The sequence below is a fragment of the Hetaerina americana genome, unplaced genomic scaffold (assembly GCF_022747635.1).
Source record: "Hetaerina americana unplaced genomic scaffold, ioHetAmer1.1.p SCAF_8, whole genome shotgun sequence".
NCBI lineage: Eukaryota > Metazoa > Arthropoda > Insecta > Odonata > Calopterygidae > Hetaerina > Hetaerina americana.
In genome coordinates, this window is record NW_027287427.1 from 72,115,084 (window position 1) to 72,136,166 (window position 21,083).

General features: G+C 39.0%; 1 long non-coding RNA gene across 1 annotated transcript in view; it reads right to left on the reverse strand.

Moving 5' to 3' along the window:
• Window positions 1-21,083, reverse strand: part of LOC139697868 (uncharacterized) — a 163,595-nt gene that overhangs the window by 44,955 nt on the left and 97,557 nt on the right. Inside the window, exon 2 of the long non-coding RNA XR_011702826.1 lies at window positions 20,709-20,825. This is a non-coding gene — a long non-coding RNA (uncharacterized lncRNA). The remainder of the gene's footprint in view (window positions 1-20,708; window positions 20,826-21,083) is intronic.

A 21,083-nucleotide genomic window follows, 5' to 3' on the forward strand; every position in this document is an offset into this window, starting at 1 on the left:
TATATATATATATATATATATATATATATATATATATATATATATATATATATATATTATCTATAAACAATATACGATACAATAAACATATCCATACATTAGGGGGTTTGTTGACAAAAAATATTAAGTGGATATTTCCTTCGATAGCGAAGATGGAGGTGGTCGATGTTGATAGCGAAACTCTACTAACTTTGACAAAATATTAGATGCTTTGACATACAAGACGCACATAAAATTTAACAAAAGTAGGAAGACCCCCAGCTAATTTTTTGAGACATTATTTTGGAAAAAAATTGAGTCTAATACGTCGTCAATTACAATAATTAAAATACACATCTTAAGCACGACTGGACCGATCACGACCTGTCGTAATAGGCGATCGTTCAGACAACGACAACCACGCGTCAAGGATTTATAACCCGGGGGAGGCTCATTCGGGAAGGAGAACTGCAATCGGATCCCACGCTCAGCCACGCATTGGACGATTACCTGCGCCCAATTATCTCAAAAGATTATCCCGCGATCCCCGACCGCAATTAAATCGGCTCCACCCTTACGAAGGCTTCTTCCAGCCATGCTGTACCCGGCTTTATTAGTACCTAATTACTAAATCGAGCCCCAGGGCACGTGGGTTTAAAGTGGAGCGAACCGGAGAGGGATGGGATCCCCTCCGAGGATGAGATCCAGGTCACGCTTGCAGCATAAAACAGGAAGCGAGGGACGCACGGGAAGAGGTGGGGGAATGAAGACGGATTATACAGAGTACATCCCCTATTAATCAACTTTGGGCAAATGACGGGTTCAAACGGGGTCACGTTTTCACGCAGCCTTGCACTCATTATTGTTCATATTTAATTAATACGATGTACTTATGTAATAATTAATGTGTACTCATTATTATTTATTATTTAATTAGTACACATGTTTAAAGCAGCATTAAAAATAATTCTCCCAATAATATAAATGCACCCGGGTAATTAAGCCAACATGAATGAATGAATGGACAGTGCCATGCCCTATCCTAGAACTTTCGTCGTAAAACGCGTTAAAAATGTTCCTTCTCTCTCTCTCTCTCTTGAAAATACTGACATAGATTAATGAAAATAAATACGTAAGTACAATTAATTACGCGTAAGTACTCATTTAATTTCGCCTAAGCGAGTCCCGATCGCAACGAAAGGCTAATCGCGTGTAAAAAGCTATTTTTCTTACAGGTCTCTGGCAAATTAATTCGCATAACATGACTTTGAATATCGCACATTATTAAATATGAAAAATTCATGTAATAAATTTTCACGGAATAAAAAAACGCATTCAAAATTGCCAACTCAGCATCGTTGACAAAAATTTAATATGTGTAGTTTGCTTTGTCGTATTTTACGGGAGAGGGGATCGTCAAGGGCAACGAATGGATAGGATGATCCCGAAGAGCGAGGAATTTTCAATCAACCTTCATCTAGATCTGACACAGAATATAAATTTACTCTATTAATTAACTTTAATTTAACTGTCGATCATTTTGAAATAAGAGAGAGGGTTTTCAGCGGTTAACTCAAGAATGAGGAAACTTAAAAATATAGTGTTTCCCATATCATCATCACACTTCTGTACTCAAGGTACAACTTGTACTTTAAGCCAAGACACTCCTTGAAGATAACTTTTTGCCGAAAAAGACAATTCGAAGAAACAAAATTAAACGTCCACATGAATTTTATTTTTCTTCCAAGGTGCACAGATTGTTTGAAGACTTGAAATATTGAACGAGCGGATATATTCGTATTTTACCTTTTCTCGAAAGTAGCACTGAGGCATTGCTTAAATTTTCATGTCTTTAGAATTTTGGGAATGACAGATTCATTAAGCTAGTACTCATACTTTAGCAAATTCAATTAGGGATTGAAATTGGGGGCGCGAAAGGGCAGTAAACTGTGTGCGTATGCATGCAAATATGTTAAGGAGAACCGCATCATTAAACTTCGTATCCTTAAGTTTTCAGGGCATTAGGAATTTAATGAGCTTGGCCTTACCTTTGGAAAAATTTAATCAGGGAGTCTAAAACTGCCGCGAAATTGAAATAAAATGTACGCATTCCCAGTCGGATGGCATGATGAAAGAGAAACCTCGGCCACCGTTTCTTCAGTTCATGTCAGATGCATCCTGTCTTGTGTTACAGGTTAACTTCTCGAGAAATTTTTCTTTCGAGACTTGCTGTTTGTTTTTTAGTTTCGAAAGAAGTGTTGAAAATATATTGTGCGTTTGAAAAAAAGTACAAGGAAAAACATTACGAGATTCTATGCAATTAATTTGAAAGAACGTTTCAAACTACCTAAGGGAAAAGAACGTTTTGAGTTAAATGAATACATAATCAACGATTAATTAATTAAACACAAATTATGCTATGCTTGACATAACGTAGTAATTTGTGTGAATTTCAAAAACAGTCCCAAGAATTATAACGAAGGGGGATGAATCTACCTTTTCTCGGACGCGTGACGGCGACTTCACTGGATATCCACCTATGAGAAGACTTCGGAAGGGGATAGCTTTCACAACTAGAGTCGTTACGTCTCGTTTTTGTTAAATAAACAAATAAATTAAGAAATGTCATTGTTAGGTTACTGTGCTTTGAATTTTATCGAAATGTATAAACACTAAATAACGAATTATAATATGTAACTCTCATCCTTTTTATTTTTCAAGGATTTTGATGAAATAAGTGAAATTTCCGTTTTAAATTTCGAGAAAGCGATTTAGCTTGGTCTTCATTATTGGGATACACATTAAAGGAGAACTTCAGAACATCACTAAGAGATTGCGTTTTGTTTTTGTCACTTAAATAAAGAAATCCATTGTTAGGAAACTGAAATTAGAAGTCAACTAAATCTATAAATAACTATAAAATGAGTGATTCTGTTCATACTATTTCGTCCCAATAATTGTGATGATAGATTTATTCAAATAAATGCTTGTTTTAAACGTCCCTACTCGAAAGCAAACAATTGAAAACTGATAATTCGTATTTCTTTCAACACTGATGCTCAATTAACCTCCGTATCTCCTTACATTATACATAATAGCAATATATAATATTAAATATGTATTGCAAATTTTGGTTTATTTTTGATTTCTTTGGAAATAACATAGTATAAATGTTTATGTGCACCGTAAATTTAACATTCAGCCTTCGTTTGTCGAACTAAGCTCTGTTTTCCAAATTATTTTTTTTATTGGAGAAAATATTCATCTGATAACTTGCGTACGCTGAAGTTTAAATTGACTCCATCGTATTCTAATGGCCAATGCTAGTATTCTGCCCCGATGGTTAATACGGATCGGTTTAAGGATTTAAATCATCTCTTACTGAGTCCTATAACGTGTGAAATGCGCACATTCTGCGCAGGGAAGGGTGTGTGGTGAGAAAATCCCACATTCGCCTTACCTAACCTTAACCCTGTGTCAGCTGCGGTTTCCCACAGGGTCGTGAGAAACACACGGCTTGGATTTTAGCTGCCAGTGACCATGGGCATCGCTCTGCATTGAACCTTGGCCCGAGTAACCAAACGCTGCGCCCATTAGGATAGCCTGCTACCTCATTGATTATCATATTAATAAGAGAATGCTAGCAGAGAACGCGAGACCGTATTTAAACAGACTAAACCGGGGGGGATGGAAAGGAGGGGGGGTTGATGCCTACGGCTTTTCAGTAATGGGCGAATAATCTGGAAAGGTCATCAATTGCAAAGAGGCTACGCCCACTATCACTAAAATGTAAGTTTTACCAAACTAGAAACACAGATAGTTGAAACTATGGTCTATCGAACTGAATTTTGGAAAATATAACTTCACGTCTTCGGTTTTTAAATATTTGCGATTGAAAACAACCAAAATTGTTCGCGTTTCTATGGAAGAAACAACTGAAGAATACATAAGTAGATATTTAAGAATACACTCGTAAATAGTTCATCTAACAAAAATTTCATATCTACCATTTTATGGGGATATGCATTACGATTGAAAAAACGTGAAACTAGCTATAGCTCATCGATGCCATTTATGAAATACACGAAAATCGCAAATTTTTTGAACATGTTTAAATATTGGCTGTAGTGCTGTTGACGCATTAGGACCGGTAAACCTTGCAAATATCTCACTTAAGCCAGTAAACAAACCCGCTTAAGCTTTGCGTGTTGGCAGATATTACATCAAAACTGTAACCTAAAAAATGGTTACTACTTTAAGAAATTCTTTTGACCCGTGACTGGACTAATATTAGTTTCATTAGATAGACATTATTCTCGCCGCAGAGTTTTCCTTCATTTCCTTTATAAAATTACCTGCCTGTTAGCTACAATCTTGGGACACAAACGAAAATGCAGCGAAAAAATAATTTTCAATTTCTCATTCTCTTCTTTTTCTTGTATCTAGCCCGAAAAATAACCCGGTTCAAATAACCCGGTTCATTTTCATAAAGGAATTATACAAATAATTTTTCTGCTATTTGGTTTGGTAACCATGGACGCGTCGTTTTGTTTTCATTGTCAACTACTGAATTTATTCAGTTTACAAATAATACGGGGAGCAGAAATTTTCACAGCGGATTGATTACAAGTTTAGAGCATTAATTATCGTTCTCAGGTATTTTTATGTTTGAATACATTGATTTAACAATAATTAAGTTTTTTCTTTAATTATTCCTATTTTCTGGTCTCTTTTGGTGGGCTCTGTGTGTAGCTGGGGTGTCTCGTGGAACACTTTAGCATTCCACGGAATCAGGGCGAATGTATGGTCCTGACGTGAGTGGCGTGTGTGTTAATATCGATTTTAAAAAATATATCCGATTTATTGAAGAATGGCCGCTGAGCGGCACGGAAGATATTATACTACCTTGATCAAAAAGTTCCCGGAATAACCACCGTGTGGCGCTCCCATCGTTCCGATTTGAGTTCTGTTTTTTTTTGTTAAATTGGTACATCTGTTGTTGATATTCCCTTTAAATCTTAGTGTCATAACTTGACATTTGCAAAAGTTACGGTCGGTTTTCGGTATGTCCATCAGTGCTTCCTGCGATTTTTCCATTACTTCCTCTCGGCTGCTAAAACGCGTTCCCCGTAATGGTTTTTTAACTCGATTGAACAGAAAGAAGTCACAGGGAGCCAAATCAGGTGAATTCGGTGGCTGTTGGATGGTATTTGTTGCATTTTTCGTCAAAAAATTACGAATAATGATAGCACTGTGCGACGGTGCGTTATCATGGTGCAAAATCCACGAGTTTTCTGCCCACATTTCTGGTCTCTTTCGGCGAATTGCTTCACGCAAACGTCTCATAACGCCCAAATAATACTCTTTGTTTACTGTCTGGCCTTCTGGCAAAAATTCATGATGCACTACACCGTTGTAATCCATGAAAACGGTCAGCATTGCCTTCTTTTTTGACTGAAAACGACGTGGTTTTTTTGGTCTCGGCTCATTTGGTGAACGCCATTCACTTGCCTGATGTCTGGATTGCGTGTCGTACTCATAAACCCACGTCTCGTCTCCAGTAATGATCCTTTTGATGAATGTGGGATCGGATTCAGCCTCGCAAATCATGTCTTTTGCGACGTCAACACGGTCTCTTTTTTGCATGAAATTGAGGTCTTTTGGCATGCTACACGACGGAAACCCAAATCATTAACCACAATGTCTTGGGCGGATCCATAGGCAATGTTCAAGTCCTCCGCTATTTCTCTGATGGTTAATTTGCGGTTATTGACCAACATTTCTTTTACTTTATCAATTTTTTCACCGACTTTCGATGTCGATGGTCTGCCACTGCGTTCATCATCTTCGATTGACTCACGACCACTTCTGAACCGCTCGTGACACTGGTAAACGACCGTTTTTTTTAGAGAATCGTTGCCGAAACACTTTTCCAACATTTCCAACGTCCGTGCGCCACTAAATCCGTTTTTTACGCAAAATTTAATACAAGTTCGTTGTTGCAAATTTAAATCCATTTCTGAAATTGTAAAAAATCGCCAACACACACAGAGATAGATGTACTCTTGGCTACGTAACTTTTGCAAATGTCAAGTTATGACACTAAGATTTAAAGGGAATATCAACAACAGATGTGCCAATTTAACAAAAAAACAGAACTCAAATCGGAACGATGGGAGCGCCACACGGTGGTTATTCCGGGAACTTTTTGATCAAGGTAGTATTTTATTCCTTTGATTTGACTCAGAAAGGCAGTCCAATAACTCTCGATATCGAATTGAGCAAGAGCTGTCGGTGGCGGGCGTGGAAAATTCCAAAACTACCTCATATTATTTTCTAATTTACCCAAAAGAACCAGAAAAAGGACAAAAATCTCTTTAAAAAAAGGTTGGTCTTATTTCCATGACAATCACATCACCTAAAAGTTTATTTTGCGCCGCGGAAAACATTTTTCAGCTACCGAAAGGCAATGTTTATGCCCTTAGATAGAGCAAATTCCTTTGGGAAGCGGAAGGGTAGTAGGATATGTGTGTGGGCCTTTTTGCGCAAAATATTTTGATTGTTTCCAAGACGTATTTTCTCTGACGAGCAAGTTTAAATTACCTTTCGGAGAAGTAAAAAATCTTGAGGGAATTAACTAACACCTAACCCCTAACGAAGTCGAAGATTAATATTGTTTAGTACATTTTCCAACATTATAATTATAGCGAAGTAATTTCCGAACCTCGCCACAGATATGGTAAAGAATTACAAGGCATGTACAACATAGTTCGCGAAGCCATTTTCGGCCATTAGCTTTGCTTTCATAGTTGGTACATCTGTATTCACTCTAAATTAATCATTTCGGCACGTTATTTTGAGTTCCTGAGATCGATTTATTACCTGCCATGTTTGAATGTTTTAAAATTTAATAATTTTATTAATGTTAAATTTTAGGTCAACAATGGCGTCGTGCGCAATGACGACCACCGTACTTAATAATCTAAGGGCTTTAAGGACGAATGGATTTTCAGCGCTGAGGCTGTGGTGAATTTTTAAAATAAAAATATGAATGAATAGGTACATATGGACCGACAACATACTCATAATTCTGAAAAAACGTCAACAATTAATCTAGATTAGACTTAAGCCTGCCGAGAGGACACAGCGTACAAAAGGGTGCCCAGTGAGAGAATGGATGGAGAGTAACAATGGACCACCAACCACACCAATGGCCAGATCTTGGGAGACAAGCACCCCTGAATCATTGAAACCATTGTTCCGTGGTTTTTCGTCCACCACCCCATCACCCACGTCTTTCATCTCCAGCATCATTTTCTCCCTCGTCTCCTCTGCCTCATCTACTTAACGAAAACCACCCCCGGCCATTTATCGAGATCAGAGTGAGGGAGTGTTTTTTTCAACTTAAAGTAGAACAATGAAATTCAGATACGCTTTGCAATAGATAAACTAAGTCTTATTTAGTATTGAGATGACTACGTCAGGAACTTGTTACCAGACGTATTTAATTCCTTCAGAGCATTCTCAATTTACAGAATATTTGTTTAGGAATCACCGAAAAATAAAAACATTAAAACATGCACACTTAATTTTTCTTGAGTCACACCAATGTTTCCTCGATGAAATCTGTGGAAATTAATTGAATTAAATACACTTGCTATAGAAACGCATTTAAGGTGAAACTAATGCATAAATATGGATCTGGTGGGAAATTTTAATAAATGGGACTTAAACACCATTCTAAATATTGTGATGCGTGACGGATAGTGATAAAATTACGTCAGTTTTGAAATATTTCAAAACAAATTTTATAGCACCTCCTTGCAATTATATTGGATTGTGAAGGGAGAATACTTTAAACTATTTTTTGTTTGGTAGTATATCGCTTAAGGTAGGTTTTGGATGGACACAGACGGAAACGCCTACATTTCTTAGCCTAGCCTAACAAGAAACAAACCCGCACCGCAAAGGTACATCAAACAGTTCTACATATAATTCCGCATACACGTATTTTCCTTACTTTATTCCGTCCATCATACCTATTCTTTTCCTAACCCTGTCATAATATTCTTCAGCATTGCAATGCTAATAAAAATACTCGGCATCCATCTTTCTTGGCTCCTTTTGATTTAAAGCAATTTATAACACATGACTGGGAATAACCGATTTCTAAAATACAAAACTCAAATCTCTAGCACTTATTCGTTTGTCTTCCTTTCTGTCATTTAGCCTTTTCCCAACTTTTTCAATACCTGCACCTCAAATGCCTCCAATTTGCTCCAGTCATCTTGCTTCCATGATCAAGTTTCAACACCTTACAAAACCATATTCCGCATCAAATTTGTCACCAATCTTTCTCAACATCCTTTTTCGACTTCCCCTTCATCAACCCCTTCCTCCTCATGAAAGACTCTTTGCCTAACCCAATTCTTCTTTTTATACCCCTACTACTTTGACAATATTGAGCCGAAACACTTCCAATATTGTTGTTAATCTGTCCCTTATGTTCTAATTTATGTCCTCAAATTTTCAAGTTTATTTAAATTTCATAACCTTTGCTTTGTTTATATATTCATCTTATACCGATCACAGTGATTTTTCAATTAGCTCAGCAATGACAGTAACTCCTTGGGTTAACTGGCTAACTAAAGTTTGAGCATCCGGAAATATGACTTCATGCGCCAGTTTGTTAAATAAATAGCTAAAAAAATCGTTCAAAATACAAAAAAACCCAATGATTTGACTTGAAAAACGAGTGAAATATCGCTGAGACTGCGAAAAAGGTGCTTATACATAACGCCCCAAACGTTGAAGCTACAAAAATTCTAAGCTGACTATAAAGGCTCTCTGTTCGGAGGCTCTGTGGGGGAGCGCCCTGGTTGTTTCACATTTGCAGGCGACCCCCTAGACGCACAGTGAACATGCTACCCATGATTCCAAATACCCGGGGAGCAAAGCAATACCATTCTTTCGTCAGAAACATTAAAAATAAAAAAAACCACGCACCCACACAGACCCCGTGTTCTCCTGGGCGTGACGAGTCGACCCAAAACGAAGAGAATGAATGGGACTATGCCGGAAAATGCAGCTCGAATCCGTCCTGAGTCATCGCTCAAGCAGACGCACTGTCGATTCACATGTGATTATCGTGAGCACGACCCTCCCTTCTCTCCCCCACTCACTCCCCATCCACTCCCCCGCCCTCGCATGCACTTCACGCACGTGCTCCGGGGAAGAATCATGCGATGAATAACTTATTGTGGGGTCGTCCGCAACTCGAACGCAGGGAGCATTACGAGGTTGGGAACTAATAATTTCCACTCTCGACCTGGGGCCTGTGCACGTGCTAATGCACCACAAAGGAGGGTGGATGCGGGGTACAAAGGATCCCCTGTCCGACGTCATACAGCCGCCTCCTTCCTTGGGGAGATTGCATTTTTGATTGGCCGTTTCCTTAATCCATATCGTCAGGCGCGATTATGTGAAAGTGCGGGAGGGCTCACTCAAGTTTGCCCAAAACATACAACATGACTGCAGGCATCAAAAAGAAGATGCTTTATGAAGAAAATATTTGGGTCTCATAACCGAATACTCGAATATCTCGCTCTCTGATAAAAAGATGTCGTTAGGAAGCAGAAATAAAACAATCCATCATCACACCACGGTAAATTCTGTCCAATCCGGAGTAAGAGGCTCACTCGACCACCCCTCCAAGAATCCCTTCATTCCCTGATTAATTATCCCTCGACGCTCTAGATCCAACAGCTGTTTAACCTTCAATGCTCCTCGAAGCATGACAACATAAAAACCTACTCATATCAATAAATAAATAAAAACATATACATAAAAAAGAAATATGTAATCATTTTTGTAAGTCTGATGTAATGAAAAACCGCCTTCATAAAAAAATAACTATCTTAAATAATGAGGAAAATATACAAAAATGCTAAAAAACATTATAAAGACTGAAATTTCAAAAAAATGCCTGCATAATTCATTCTTCAACTATTCAATAATAACCTATCCAGGAATTTTTACTTCCTAATGAGTTAGATATGGAATCACAAACAAAAAAACACAAAATCCATTCACAAAAATATGCATGCTCAATTTTTTAAGGTGACATCAAGATGTAAAGTCTACGTCATTTTGATAAAATTTTCTGTGCTTTTAGCTAAAATTGCACTCAAATCAAATGGCGAAGAAAATGCAGGGTGTTTCCAGGCTCGTTTTCATAAAAAATGCCATCGAAAATCAAATAGTTTATTATGCCTCTCATGTCGGATAAAGACTACAACCATGATGCAAATGGATTTAAGTACAGAAATAGAGGTTGCCCTCACAAAAACACTGATATCACACGCGCTATGACTTAAATGTTGTACTCGCATAACATAAAAGCACCTAAACGCTTTTAAAAAAATGATATTCAATAATAATTTTTTTTAGATAAGCAAATCCGAAAAAACCTGGTTTCAAAATATGGCGTCTCAGAACTAGCTCATGTTTTACAGCACGTTTCAAAATTTAATAAGAAACTCTTATAGTGCTTAAAACTGTGCACTCACATCATATCTACGACTTTAAAAAGCTACGCATGGAGTAGTGCTACATTAATTTTCATTAATCGTCATTAGCACATGAAATAACCATTGGCCAGTGCATTTATGAACCAAATTGTATTTATTTTACCATGGCATATGATTACAAGCATGGTTGCCAAGTTAAAAAAAGTGCCTTCAGCAACGAGGTAACCGATAACGTTGTCAAAGGAATCCTTAGTCTTCAGTTTTCATAAGCCTTGGATCTGCCACACGCTAATTTATTTTTTTGGTTGTTTTAATTTCATACAAAACTACTTCAATTTTCCATATAATCATCGTTCACTTCTAAGCACTGTTCGTAACGATGAACCAGTTTCTAATCCCTCAGCATACGAGAGTTTCTCGTCGAATTTCGCCGTCTGGGTATTGAACCAGCTGACCACGATGGTAATGAAGGCCTCGTGGTCTTCAAAACCACCTTGTTCATCGAGTCATTGTTTCAAGGGCAAGAAAAAGAAATAGCCGCTAGGTGCGTGGTCGGGATCTGGGATAGCTATCCAAAAAGGCTCGTCTTCTCAAAATTCTTAGCTCATCGAGTTGGTCGGTAAGCATTTTTGGTACCCAATTTACATACACACATTTTCTGACTTAAGGTTTTCCGTAACAGTCGTGTAAATAGTAGTGGGTCCAACATGAGGGCATTTATCAGCTAGAGCACTAATCGCCGATCAGATCACAGTTCTTCCACTTGCTGAACGATTTCATCGGTCTGGATACTGGACCTGCCATTCTGCTCTTCATCATGTACATTTGTGCGGCCATTTTTGAAGCCTCGAAACCATCGATTTAACCTTTCCTTCACTCATTACTGTAGGGCCATTAAATAGGCTAAACCCCCGATGAATTTGGGCAGCTGATGATCCTTCAGCACACAAAAAATCGAATCATAACACACGCACTGGACAACTGGTGGGAGCAACGATTTTCGCGGACATTGTTATTGGCATTCAACGACTGGCAAACGACTACTGAATCAAAACAATAACTTCAGTGACTTAGGAAACCATCAATAGATGGTACTGCAAGCTCACGACTTTGTTCTGACCCGCTAGAACCTAAATATATAAGAAAACGGCCCTTACTTTTCGAGTATGCCTCTCAGGGTCTTTCCCCACGGCGGATGGCCCGTTCAGGGTATTTCCGGTGAGGTAAACAATGTGGTCAGGGGGGGGGGAGTTGGAGACAACAGTAATTTTTAACCGACTATCGCCCCTGAAATCACATCTTGCGATAACATATCGCGGGACACGTGAGCTCGACGGGCCAAGGGGAACGTTTTCCGTGACGGATACGAGCAGAAGCAAAACATCAATTAGTTTAACACCCCAGAGAGATTTAAATTTTTTTTGAAAATCTACCACGTTCATATGGAACAAAAATCACCTCGGAGATTAACATCCTTCCCACTCTCACCCCTTCCCTCCTCCTCAGTAACTGATAATTGAACCGTTGTTTTCCCACAGAGGGGAAAAAAATTGATGAAAACACGAAAGTCTATTTTGTTTCGAACAGGAGTGATCGTTATCTCTCGCGAGCGTATGTGTGTGTGTTTGGGTGGGGGTTAACCAAACATTTAATGACCCGATCGGAACGATCCCAAATTTTCGATCGTTCAAACAAGCGAGTTTTGACACGGGGTGGGTGGTCATTAGGGTTCTGGGATGGACAAGGGTACGGCTGGGAATTTTCAGCCGGGGATATCTCCCTTTCCGGGGTACCCTCTTCCCCTTCCGACTTTCACAGCGTTGGGAATAGGCGAGAGGGCGCACGTAGAGTAAGCGTACGCTGGTGACCCTGGTGGGAAGAACTCACGGGACACCTAACTCAAGGGCGCAACTGACACATCACCCCTGAGTCACGCGAGCGTGAAACGGTGGTAGGGCGGACCCTTTTTTTTCCACTTCCCGAATGTTTTATTTCGAGAGGGTTGCGGGTGGAAGTGGAGGGTGGGGATTATGTGTTTGGACGGGGGTTAGAGACAGGAAATGGATTTGGGAGGGGAGGGGGTCAGTGGGAAGAAGAAGAGCAGGAGAGGGGGTTGGGAGATTTTTAACGGGTGCGATTGGGGTAGGCACGGGGATGGCGGGAAGGAGTGGTGGAGAGTCTCGAAACATCGACGCCAGAAAAACCACGCACACGATACTTTTACCCTAGATAATTTTAATTTATCACCTGTTCCAATTCCAGTTTCTTGTTTTCCATTCTCGATAGGTATGTTTTAGCTATGTTTTGGTTCGTTTAAACACGGCTGTTCCTGTAAAGTAGAACATAAAAATCTTCCAATTTTAGTGTTTCTACATATTTTCTTTCCTTAATTAAATTTTTTTAAATTACGTTTGGTATACATTTTTTCCCCCTACTTCATTTACACCCAACTCTTCCCAAAGGAGACATTATACAGCTTTACTATGTGGAATCCCATCTAGAACTTGATAAGAGAAACAACAATCCCACAGAATAGTTTTTACTTACTCAAGAACATGGTTTAGACGCTGAGCGTCACCATCAGGTCTGACTAGTAATGCAGTTCCTAAATCTTCCAATATAAGCATGGTTATTTTATTTCCTTTATTTTAATTTTTAAATTTTTTAGGTCTGCTTTAGGCTAATTTAACACATTCCTCTAAAGTAGTTCCTCAATCCCACTCCTCTATGCCCTTCGAAATATCCAACAGTTGATAAAATGATTTCATGTTTTCTTATAAGCAAACTTATCGTTTTATAAGTAATGTTTTGAACTTTTGACCAACATTATTGTTCTTTCGATGTACTCACAAGTAAGTAGGGCATTATCTTATACGGTAAATCAACAATCACCTTACGGTAAAGAGCTTGCAGCGGTGTACTTGCAGTCGAGGCATTCACTACTCTTGTAGGAAATTGTCGGCGAATGCACTTTGTGGAATGGTTAAATGTTGTAAACGGATCGCTTTGTAATGTTTCATTGTAAATCATATGCATGTACTGTTTTTAGTTTTAGCTCCTGCATTGCATTTCGATATTTTTCCACATAATTCTTCAAAGTGGGTGTTATTCTGCCTGTTTACGTACTTTACCACTCAAGTGCCTGCGTTTCCTAGGCATTAATGAACCATCTCATTTCAACAAAGTATGATTTCCATTTCAGCTTCGTGCATATCATTGCACGTTAAGCTACCTTCATGAGCAATTATGCATTATTCTATATAAATCATCATCATTGGTCTTTCAATCCTAAGATTGATTGACTGCAGCCCTCCATCCTACTCTATCTGATGCCAATTGGCTTACCTCCTGATATTTTTATGCACTTTTTTCTTTATTTGTCCCATCCCTTGGCCTTCCTCCTGGGACTTTTCTCTCTATTTTTCTATATCACCGGATACATACCTGAGTATATCCCCGTTTTTCTCCCTGATATTGCTGTTTTTCATTTTCCTTCCTCCGAAATGTTTCTTCACCAGTTTGTATGCTGTGTCGGCATACCCCTTCTTCATGTTTTCGTTGATTTCCTCGCAGCGGCCTTCTATACAATTGTCCCTAGTCTTTTTGCATTCTCGGTTAACTTAGTTCTTAGGTTTCTTGTATAGTCTTTCCTCATCATCATCCCTGGCGTTCTTGTATTTTCTTCTTTCTTCTATTAGTTCCTTTGTCTCCGTCGTGATCCATGGTTTCTTCGTGTCGGCTCTTTCTCGCCAGTTGCTTTCCGGCAACTTCTGCGATTGCCCTCTTCATTTCATCTCATCTCATCTCCTTTCTCCTTCATCACCTAGTCAACTATAAATGCCCGCGGTGAATTCTTCTCTGTTATTTAACATGTATACATGACGGATTAAATGATATATGTGACCACGACACAAGTCCAAAACAATTCTAAATCTAATTTGCATTTACCTATCGATTGCATCGAACTGCGTACAAACATTGACGACACGATCACTGTATCGCAATAATACTCGATCACAGACCACAGAACACCGTGGAGACAAAAGTAATGGACATGGATTTTTAATGCATTTGTTTAAGTCAAAAATTAAATTTATTTCAAAAAAATATTTTCTTGCCACAGTTGACTCGAAATTTCTCTAGTGAAAGAGGGACGTTTTTTATTCTCCGGCAACAATGATGATTGATACTTGTACTTCAATATCTGATTTCAAATGGTAGTATCGAAGCTTGCCTGATTCAATTCAGGTTATTAGGTACGGAACAGTTCCTAATAGCTTATAGTACCAAGGGCCGGCGGGCTGATGGGCGATAGTAGCGGTGAGGGTGCAACAATGAAGGGAGGCGGGTATATAATCACCAATCCATACTCCTTCCCAACTCCCCCGTTAAACAGACCCCTTCCAGCTCAACCAAGCGACTGGCGAAACATCCAGCAACGCCCCACCCCCCCCCCACCAAACAACAACCCCTCTCCATTCCCTCCCTCAGGCGTAATTCACTTTGAAACGTCGCCCTGGTTTTCGTTTATAGTGACCCTGCTCCACTACGAGAGAGGGAAGTCCCATATTGCCCACTTTGCTCTCTATCTCTCTCTCTCTCCCACTCACTCCGGCTGGTCGTCTCCTCTTCGAACGAGGCACGGAAAGCTGCGGAAGGGAGTGGCGGTGATGGTGGGAAGGATCGGGGGGGGGGGGTTTGGTGGAGAAAAAGCAGCGAGGATTGGTTTAAGTATTGTGCGAGCGTAATGGAGCGAAGGAAGCGCTCGACCGCAAACTTTTGGGGGTATTGGAGAGGTCGACCTCGTATAATCCGGCACAATTCACACACACACACAAATACACTCGGCAGACGGGATCTCTCCCTCTATTCGGATGGGAGGAATAAAAATGTAGTCCTCTCTTTCGTTCACTTCCGCGATATCCGCGGATAGGGATGCAGCGAAACGATTTCGCATCGACGCAAAAAAAAATATTTTATTTAAATAAATACAACTTCCCATCCCCGATCCGGTGACCGTAGTATTTAATTGGAGGGGGGAGGGAGGTCGGGGGAACGGGGGAAAGAGATTAATCGACGGTTTTATAAAGTCAAAAAGGTGTGAAAAAAATAAATTAATAATCCTGTATTTTCGGAGAGTCAAATGCCTCGCCTACTCTCTCAGAAAGGAGATGAGGATGATGATTCTTCATCGGCGTGACTGGCTTAGCGCACCAGACTGACTGATTTGGGTTCCAATTTCACCGATCACGGCAACTGGTTTCATTCGCGAAGAATATCCAAACTTCCGTGTTCCCGAGAGTTATTCTCAGTTCGGCGAAAGATGACATATGCCGTTCATTCATCATTCACAGTAGGGTGGAACTTCGACGAAGAGCGACACTTGCTTGCGATCGCCGTCACATGAGGGACAAGAAATATTTTCCCAAAAAATCAGGAATTTATTGCTAGACACACACGCACAAACATTGACAGAAAGGCGAATCCGGATCCCTCGGTATAGTTAAACTTTAAGTTCAATTTAAACCGTTACTTTCACGGCAAGTTAAACTTTCACCAAGGTTTTCTGAATTTGAAAAACTGAATTATGAAACGGTTAAATTTTGAATTTCTATGGGCTTCATTGGAACACGATGTCCTGACGAATTACCGCACAAGCAATGTCACCATTAATCGTAGTCGTCCATTTTGCGCCATATTCCACCAGTTTAAAGCCAACTTTTAAACAAAAGGGTGTTTAAATTTGAAATATTCCAAGAACTACGTGAAATGCCGCGACAGTTACTTGAACGGAGTCATCCGATGATGTAGTCCGAAATGCAGGGATTTCACACAGTAAAAATCATTTGCCTCGACCGCGACTCGAACCTCGATTCCCTCGATTACGAGTGGAAGTGAGACTTCAAATCCTCTCCGAAATTCAAATATATTTTTAAAAACTTAGATTAAGTCCAGCCGATGTGACTAAAGCCACCGCGATAAAGGAGAAGGCAATAAAATACGCCGTTTAAATACAGTGAAGAGCAGCTAATTGCATCGTTCATACTGGCTCACGATCCGCTGCCATCCAACCTAGTTTCAACTCGCTATTTGGAATTGAGTCCAATGCAATGAACAGTTCCCATTAACTAAATAGTTAATTCTATCGATTTCGAGCGGTGGCTAGGTTTGGAGGGAGGATAACCGATGCGGATTCAAACGCCAGATGCCTTTTCCGGCAGCCAGTCTCGGATTTGTCCCACGTGCGACCATTCTAAATGCCACTTAAATACCAAAGTGGAGTAATGGAGTTTAAAAGCTCCAACGAAATGGAATAAGAGGACGGAATGCGAGAGAGGCTCCTTGATAAGTATTATTAATCATCTTAGCTAGGCCAAGTGCATCCCATCTTTTGAACAAATCACATTTTGGAGAAAAATCAATCCAACCAAGCCCTATGATAAATAAGGACGAATCAATAAAAAGAAACTGCAACGGAAAGTTATTTTTTTACACCCAAAAGGCAAAAATAGACAGTCGGAAATTGTTGCTGATGAATACGACATCGCTATACAGGAAGCATGACCTTAAATAAATATATTTTATTTTATGTCCCTTGATCACAATTTTTTAACGCTATTGGAGGGCTTTATCAATAAAATGAAATTTAATGTCACATTGTTATTCAGGCGCTTGTATCTTGGGTATATACTTTAGCATAAAGGGATAATTTGTTATACGCCAGGTTTAAAAAAAAAATAACTCTCCCATTCTCTGGGTGTAATAAGGTCATCGCTGCAACATTAAATTTTTAATATTTATAATTCTAATTTTTACCCCTATCCATGGAATTCCAAGAAGCTTTGTAATAATAATAAAAAAAAACTTGATCGATTGCTAATTAAACACTTGCATGAGGCGATTACCTTGGATCAAATATTCCCAACGGTAATTCATAATATAGTAGACCTTTTTAATATTAATAACTTTTAACGTTGCATTCATTCGTAAAAATTAATCTTTCACCTCAGGACATTTTTACGTGGACGGTGTTTAATTTTGTATGCCGACGGTAAAATACAGGCAACACACCTACCCGCGCAGAGATATGGAAGGGAGGGAATACTTTGGCGTTTTTCATTCATTGATAAACATTCACTAACTCACAGCGAGTAAATTGATTGCACTTATTAAATATGTAAATTACGCTTCTCTAGAATCGTTAAATTTTAATGCTCAATTTCGACAAAATATTAAATCAAATTCCAAGCGTGTAAAGCGATTATCTTTATATAGCGACGACCCTAATTACATTTTTTTAAATGCCTAAGCGATGAATTTTGGAATACGAAGCAAATAGATTGGTATCACGAAGCAATTTTATTTCTCCGCCAATTCCCCGTAAAAACCGGCGAAGTCGAAAGAGCATCAGTAAGCGTAATATCCATGAGCCAGAGTGACAGGTTCAATTCATTTGATTCTTTGTGGATCACAACACGCATTAATTTAATTTATTTTCTCCTTACTTGCAATGGGATTGCAGACAACCGTCGCTTCATGCGCATCACCTAAATCTAAAATCGGTACTATTTGCGTGAAAGTTTCAAAGCCTCTTATTTTTCTAAACAAATACATTTACACTAGAAAGATGAAACTTCTATTTTTCTCTCGACATAATCTTCCAATGGAAGTAAACTTTACTACACTACTCCCACGACATTAATCAATGGCGGCCGAGAACTCTTTTATCTCCTCGCTATCCTGTAGCCGAGGCTTTTTGGATTCGTTGTCACACGATATTTGGCTTTCTTTGTTAACTATCACGCAAACTTTATACACATATCTACGACACCATAAACACCCCATTCTTCACTCAGTTGACGTAGAAATAGATTGGTTTTAAATCATGTAAGTGGAGAAAATGGATGATCATACACTATTTTTCTACTTTGTTTTTTCAGGGGTCTTTCCCAAAAATAAGTAGTTTCTTTCTCGTAGTCTTTTTCGACTCAAAAGACGTTATCCACAAAGATTTTGTGACTAAGGGACTAAGTTTGAAGGGTATGTTTTACGTGGAAGTCCTCGAGGGGCTGAGGAAAAGAGTGCAACGCATCAGGAAGGAGATCTCTGTCAACTGGAGGAAGCACCACGGTACAAGTCCCCATCCCACACAGCCTTCCTCTTGATCTAATACCTGACTAAGAATAAGGTGGCAACGCTGCCCCTGTCCTACAGCCTCAATGTGGCACCGCAGGATTTCTAATTGTTCCCAAGAATAAAAAGGGGCTTGAAAGGCAACCATTTTTGAACGCTGAATAACGTCTGATAAAGAGGCCGTGACGAGGTGCTTGAACGAGGTTCCCGTCGACGCATTCCAAGAGTTGTACCGCGATTAGCAGAGGCGCTGGCATCGGTGTGTCATGCTCAAGGGTGCTATTTTGAAGAATTATATTTTGATCTGTAATAAATGTTTTCCCGATTTATTCCACTTATTTTTGGGACAGACAGTGCAAGTATTGAAAACGCCTCTCACCATAGCGGCCGCTATGCGAACCCCGTGCAGCGAAAGGGGGAGACATCTATCTCTTGTATTTGTAAAGGATCCCCTAAAGAATTACAACAGAATTACAGAACAGCTATATCAACTACCAATTCTGTGAAAAACATTCAGTGATCTGAACGCACCACGCACAGTGAATAATTTGAACCAAAAGTTTCACCATCGTAGAAGTCACGAAAGTTAGCATCGGTGAGGTTTTTTTCAAAGTTCACGGTGGAGTTATTACGCTGATGAATTTTCACGCAATAACGGATGACGAACCGATTCAATACCGTTTAAATAAAGTCGTTTACCGAAAGTTAAAGTTAATAAAACAGGAAAAGAAGCAAACGGCTCACATGATAGGACCTTCGTCACTGTTGATCTGTTCGTCGCTATGAAAGCAAGCAATAAATTTAAAAATCATCTTTGGAAGAATTAAGTTAATTAAACGCTGAGAGCATTAAGAATTTCTTTTCAAATCTTATGACATAAAACAGTTTTTGATTCCAGCTTTATCATGAAATAAACGTGTAGTAAACTGTAAGAGATGCGTTATGCGATGTTTATTCCGGGCGCTAATCGGATTTTCTCCGGAAATGCCAAACCGCAATCAAGGTTCGGAATTTTTTTTTCCGCGTCGCTGGTTTTTTCGCTCGGAGATTCAAACCTTTAATCCAATTTAAAAGGGTCGAAATTTAATAATTTATGGTCCATTAAATTAAATCATGAGCTTGACAAGAAATTATAAATAGTTTGAGAAAGAGTTTCAGAGAATGGGAAAAGTAACATTTCCTTATCAACATTTCCCTTCGCTGAATTTTTACAATTCCCAAAAAAAATGCGCGGATTAAAAAAAATTCAGTTTTACATCATCTCTCACTGCCTCGAAATATTCAATCCACAACACAGAAACATCGAGAACGTAAATTATTGAAATCTTTCCGGAATTTTTTGTCCCCGCAACGGTGCTCTCTGGTGATTTAACGGGAAAAAATTAGATGATTTCAATTGCGAAGAGTACTAAAAAAGTCATGCCAATTTAAATAGTAAAAGAACGACCATATTCTGAAAAACAAAAGGGTTAAATATTTCGAGAAATTTACTTACTGGCTATCCATTACCCCTCACGAGATTCATTTTATTGCACACTTTAACTGATCAAACTCCTATCAGAAACAGCACTTCAAAAAAAGTAAGGCATTTCACTGGGAATTTCTCAACTATGAAACCAATGAAGACTAAAAAATTGGTAAAATACGCATCACGACATTAATTTATCGGTAATGTGTGTTTTAATCAGGAATTTATTTTTCACAGAATATTTGATAGAGAAACACTATCCTTCAAGCCGAAATGATTTCGATATGCGGAGTGTGGTTCCAGGATGAAAGATACACAGTAAAAGAATTAAAAGTCATCGGCGACATCGAGACTGGACACACTCTCCAATATCTCCCAAATTCCCAACGATTTAAAATTAAAAAAAAAGTCAATTCCGATCGAGTTCGTAATTCATTTGTTTCCCGTGAGATATGGCATGGAACGGCTCTGACCCATTCCAAAACTAAAGAAAAAACAATTTTAATATTTACGACAGTCCACAATAAAATTTCATCATCCCCTTCCCCCGACAATTCCCTTCTACAGCGGTGCCGTAACCTACATGTATTCCTACTTACCTCACTCCTGAAATTTGGGACCCTGGCAAAGCTCTCAACAGGACAACTACGTAGAGGTGAATTAGGTCAAGTGAACCAGGGCCACGCAGAATAATTTTCTCTTTGGATGGTGAAATCCTGTGAATGAAATAATTATCGTATAATAAGATCGTACCCCTCTTTTTTATGTGAGGCATACTCTGGAGGTATTCCAACGACATAGCGGAGAAATTATTTCCCACTTCCAGAATGGCTGTACAAACACCATCTCGGCATAAGCCAATGAACGACTAGGATATTTATTTACCAAATTACGACAATCAAGGTCAACATGAAAAAAGAAATAATTTTCACCATATTTTACATGATAAAAATTTTTATTTGACTAAATCCGAG